This window comes from Pinus tabuliformis, chromosome X, assembly GCF_031772625.1.
Source record: "Pinus tabuliformis cultivar Carrire ecotype Pingquan chromosome X, CPIR1, whole genome shotgun sequence".
NCBI lineage: Eukaryota > Viridiplantae > Streptophyta > Pinopsida > Pinales > Pinaceae > Pinus > Pinus tabuliformis.
Window position 1 is genome coordinate 88,919,474 of NC_142308.1, and position 6,248 is coordinate 88,925,721.

Consider the following 6,248-nt stretch of genomic DNA (forward strand, 5'->3'; position numbering starts at 1 on the left):
TGTGTGAAACTTCTGATCTTTGCCCTGAAATAAGCTTTAAAGAAAGATTACGGTGCTCTGAATTTTATGAAGGTTATGGCGCTCTAATTTATTTACACTATTTTAAATGTAATGGATGCTCTTTCTCTTTTTAATTTCTGGTCTTTGCCCTGAAATAACTTTTAAAGAAAGGTTCAGGCACAACAAAAACAACGCAGCAAGAAAATACCAGAAAGAAAAATCATTTCCAAAGAAGAATACGATGCCAGAAAGAAAATCATCCAGAGAAGAATAGAAATGTAAGAAAAACATTTCAAACAAAATCACTGTTATACTGCTTAAACAACTACTATTAAGGTTTTGGTAAGTTCACCTTGAAGCCACGATCCTAAATTTATGCTTTAAAAGGTTTTGAAGCATTTTGTTCTCTATCCGTCACAATTAACAGGTTCTCCATGATCCTCTGCAAGTAGATCCCTTGCAGCTAGCGAAATAACATAAAATAACAAGTAAGGTACATCTCCAAGTTAGCTGCATCTGAAGTTTACATAAAGATAGTCTGATACATACCAGGTCTGTCAGGTCGCAAACTACAATGCCACTGCCTTTCTCTAGTGCAACTAGCTATGAACTATGTCGAAAGACTGCAATTGAAATCTTGAATTCTCAAGCGTGTAGATAACAAAGCACGTCCAAAGACTGGAATTGAAATCGACGTCCAAAGACTGGAATTGAAATCTTGCAGACTCTTCTGGGCAGGAGGCGACAAAATAGTGAAGGAGTGGCCCTAATTTCTGCTTGAGCCTTCTGCAACGACTATCTTTTACAATACCATAGTTGTATGCTAATAGCCATATGGAAGGGGCCTTGCATGCTAATAGCCATGTGGAGGGGCCCTTGATATACATGTGGAAAGGAGCTCGAAAGGGCCTCGAAGTATATTGGTTGTCTGAACTTTGGATAAAATGGTATTGCCGCAATTTTCTTGCATTGGGCCACATGAAGCCGCTAATAAGAGGTAGAATGCTTTCAGTGTTAAAACTTTGAATTGTAATGATCAAACTTTGCTTAAAATACCAGAAAACCAAAAAAAAACGGATAAACTGATCTGATCGATCAACTAATAGGCGGTCAAACGATTGATCGATCGCTATAGTGAGTGCTATGCCAAAGGCAGGGACTAATAACCAAACACTGCAATTTACGGTTTGCGCGTCCTTTTCGAAGTGAAATGCATTAGTCGAAGCAGACAAATGTTATCCCCAAATGGGGGAGCATCGATTATTCGTTTGTGCAGCGAGTCAATCCGACGACACAAACTAGCGAAGCAATGAAAGCGTCAGTGATCGGACGACACAAACAGCGATGTCAATGGTGGACTTTGCATAGCATTGCCAAAGCATTTATGGATCTCCTACCAACTTTTATGTGTGAAAAGATATCGTATTGAAAATTACAAAAATCAACACCAGAGATACGAATCTCCAGTATGAAGGGTCTTGTATAACAAACATTACAGTTAAAAATGGGCGTGGAGGGATTGTAAAAATTGAATTGAGATTTTCTTCGTGCTAAGTTTTGTTTTGTTGAAGGCTACGCTCTTCATAACGAGGTGATGGATCTGTGGTGTTTGCGAATAATCAAATTGCATATTCAGAAGGTGGCTATGATTCGTTGACCTCGACATCCTGGGTGATGCGGCTATGGTTCCTTCTACCAAATTTATTTCATGTCACTGTATCAAATTTTCTGAAAAAATATAATATAAAAATTAAATAAATGATAATTTTATTTTAGATTATTAGTAATTCTAAAAATAATTAAGGTATAAATTATCTTTAAAATACACGCAACACGATTTTTAAATGTGCATATTCACCTCATTTTATTATAGATATTCTTAACCTATAAATAACTTTTGTTATAATACTATGGATTATCAATACTTCATGCCCAAAAAACCATAAATTATTTTATATTTTTCATATGATCTTTTTTAAATTAATAGTTTAATTAAAAGGGAAGAAACATTATAATTACTTTGAGATAAATCTCAACCTTTGATTTGGAAGTATTACTAAGAATAATTTAGAATATTTAATCAAGATTAAATCTCTTTATCCACATAATAATTATAAATAATTAATTAAATATTTGAAAACTTTGCTATAAAATAAAGTGGTCGATATATGCCTTGCACATTCAATCATATTTGCCCTGCTCATTCAATGCATTAGGCTACATGATATATAAAATACCTTCTAACCTTAACTTGAAAAATATATTATCAAATGGAAAAAGAAAGGTTAAAATGTGCCACAAGATAGATGAGCCTTGAATTGTTTTTGTTTAAGAGACCCATCACCTATCTACAGAGTATGAATCTTCCAATGGGGTGACTCTTCATGGTTAAGGATCTTGTTTTTATATATATATATATATATATATATATATATATATATATATATAATTGAAAATAAAGTTATAATTTAGCTATTTTTTATGACTTTTTAGATTTTAGAAGTGTTTTGATGTTTATTATGGATATATATATATATATATATATATATATATATATATATATATATATATATAAACCACATTGAAATATTTCACTTGACATGACCATTGAAATATCATATTTATGGACCACATTCTCCATATTAAAATATTTTTTTATTAGTGATATATTTTTAAATAGACATCAATATTGTTTAGCCTTGCATATTGAAATATTTATTTATGATGCACAGTGAATTGTTTATTATTATTAATATTTTTTAAATGTAACATATTAATGTTAAATTAAGAGCTGAATAAATTACACATCTCTTCTTTTCCTTCTATGAGAAAGTAATTGTTTTTTCTCTTTCAATTACTTTTTCTTTGTGGGCACTGAATATTTTATTATAATCAACATCAAAATATATATATTTGTATTCTTTTTATATAGATATATATGAAGTTGATATGGAAATAAATTAGTGAATATGCTTATTCAAGTAATTTATTTGAGTTATATATTAAAATATTTTTATAAAATATAAAAATTATATATCTTCCTCTTATATATATGATTTTCTTTTACTTGTGTTATTTTATATTTGTAAAGTTGATATAAAATTATATTATTTTTCATGGACATCAAAATATTTTATTTATAGTAGATGTGAAATATTTTCATATTTTTCATTTATATTGAATTATAATATCTATAAAAATAGAAGGCACATAATTTATATTAGATTGTGATATTCACAACAAATAGAAAGAGCACAATAAAAATGAAATTATTCATGTTTTATAATATTTTTAATTAAAATTAAATATATATACAATGTGAAAATATACCTCCCAAAATTAAATTTAATCACCTAAAAAATGTTGAACAATTAATTCTAATTAATATGGTTATAAATATTATTAGTTCAAAATAAGGTTCCCCAATATTACTTTTCTAATGAATATTGTTTAGCAACTACGTTAATGTTGTTATTTTTAGTGTTAATAGATTTTAAAAAAAAAAAAATTATCTTTTCTTCTATTGATTGATAACTAAGCACTCACGGGGATTTGAACCAGTAACCTATCACAAGGAGTGCTTTAACAATGCACCCATTGACCATCAATCCAAAACCCGGTGGGCAACTTTTCAAACAAACTAATAAAATGAAAATGATTTTAAAATATATATTTTTTTATCGAGTAATTATAATAATTTAAAAATACTTTTAAATAGAAATTAAATTAATATATAAAATTTTAGATATACATATCTTAAAGTTTTAACTTTATAAATTTGAACAAACAATTTTATTTAAAAAAAACATAAATCCTCAAAATAATTATTATTAATAATAATTTTAATACAAAATTTCAAACACCATTAAAATTCTCAAAACAAAATTTTCACATTTCATCAAAGTGAATCTAATTTTAAAATATAATTCCTAGACGATTTTTAATCGTTATGGCCAAAAGATGCCCTGTCAATGCCCCTTATCTCACGGCATGGGGTTGAAGATTATGAAGTTGTATAGCCCCCTATCTCATGCCATGGCATCGGGGAATATGAAGAACCGTGGATGTATTGTTGGAAAGGTTCCAATTTCGACAAGAAGAATCAACATCCAATCACATAGAGGCAGAAGGGGTGAAGATTTTATTTTAGGTAAAGCACTAAAAGATTGGCCAATTTTGTGAACATGCAGGTTTTGATGTGACAATCATAAAAACTGAAGTGATTGTTTGGTGTGGAAATGGCAACAGACACTGCTCCTTGCCAGACTCGTCTTTCACAATGTCCGGTGTGGGCCATCTAGTTTGAAAACTTAGCACAGCACTGCTACAGTCCTACGCTTCTTTACGAGAAACATGTATCTCTACCAAGGCAACTATGATCCATTAATGATTGTGGTTGTATATGTACATCATTAAAATGTCCATCCTTTGAATTTAAACAAATAAATTATCCAACAATAACGATACACATTAATAGACCAAAAACACCCTAAATATTGGTTGCCTCTCCTCTCTACCAATGCGGTACACAAAATAAAGTCAAGTAACCCAAAGGGTTTTTATTTTCCCCTGCTCACGAATTTTCCCCTCACATTCCAACATCTGCCCTTATAAATTGGGGTTCACATATCTCCTATGACATCCCTGCAAGGCTGCGAATTCGCAAATAGGTTGCCATTGGAGAGCTTATTCCATAAGCAAAAATGGCTGCTTTGATGAAGAGTTTCGCGCGTACTGCTTTAATGGTGTTTATTATGTCTTCGATCACTGATGCCACCGCTGGCCTAAAACTAAGCCCCACCTTTTATGCCAAGTCTTGTCCAAGGGCGCTGTCAATAGTGCAAGACGCGGTGAAGCAGGCCGTTGCCAAAGAGAAACGCATGGGGGCGTCGCTTCTCTGCCTTCAATTCCACGACTGCTTTGTTAATGTAAGTTGAACAATTCATATTATTATTATTGATTCAACCAGCTTGACAACGGTCACTTTTTCATTTCTTGTTCCAGGGCTGCGATGGGTCCGTCCTGTTGGACAATTCCACGACCTTCACTAGCGAGAAGTACGCCAATCCCAATAACTATTCGGCAAGGGGCTTCGAGGTGTCGTGTCATGTCATGTGCAGATATTATCGCGGTTGCTGCTCGTGATTCTGTTGTTGAAGTAACCCCGATTAACCTTGCTCCGCCATCTTGTTATTTCTGTATGAATCGTTTCTAAAATCTACAATAATCTGGTCATTTCATTTAATATTTTGTATGTCTGTTAAAAATTTAACTGACAGCTGGGTGGACCTTGGTGAGTTGTGAGGTTGGGTCGGCGAGACTCGACAACAGCGAACTTTAGCGGTGCAAACATTAACATTCCGCTTCCCACTTCCAATCTGAGCAACCTAATTTCATTATTCCAAGCACAGGGCCTCTCCAAAAAGGAAATGGTCACACTATCTGGTAATCAAAATATTGTTTTTATTTTTAACTATTATTTTTCATTTATAATATTTAGATGAAGAAGCATCTTTTCAAAAGAACTAAGATACAATTAATTATAAAAAAATAAGATTTAAATACTGTAGATCAGTGTATATATTGATAGCTGGTGTTAGGTTGATCTGATATGATATTCTATCTACAGGCGGTCATACTACGTACTCCACTTTGCTGCGTTTGAAGTGTCCGAGCACTGCCGGCTTTGGAGACAGCAACCTGTCGCCGTTGGATTATGTGACTTCCACTATCTTTGACAACAACTACTACATCAATATTCTAAAATGCAAGAAGGGACTTCCCCACTCTGATCAACAACTCTTCGAGGCTCCACTGATTCACAGGTGACCACCTACAGCTCCAACCAGACCACCTTCTTCTCTCACTTTGCTGCCGCCATGGTGAAGATGGGGAACATTAAAACTCTTACAGGCAGTGGCGAAGAGATCCGCAAGAATTGCAGGAAGCCTAACTAACCAACCAACTGGTGAAGTGGCTCTTTAGTAGGATGAGTTTCATCGATATTGCCTTGTAATTTGTAATAGAAGTATTCGATTGGTCTCCATGGATACTTTAGGCATATGTTACAATTATACAACTTCATACTTTATTAGTGTTACATAGGAGAGAAGATATAGACCGTTTATTTTAATGGGAATGCTTTTGTCTCCTTATTAAAAAGCATGTTCCAAAAAAATATTAAAATAATAATAATTTAATATTCAAATTTATTTCGTTGTTGAAGATGTATATATTTTATTTTTTTG

General features: G+C 32.5%; 1 pseudogene; it reads left to right on the forward strand.

The window, feature by feature from the left end:
- The first annotated feature begins 4,715 nt into the window (after positions 1–4,715).
- LOC149138530 (cationic peroxidase 1-like) lies at positions 4,716–5,957 on the forward strand (annotated as a pseudogene).
- The last annotated feature ends 291 nt before the right edge of the window (positions 5,958–6,248 follow it).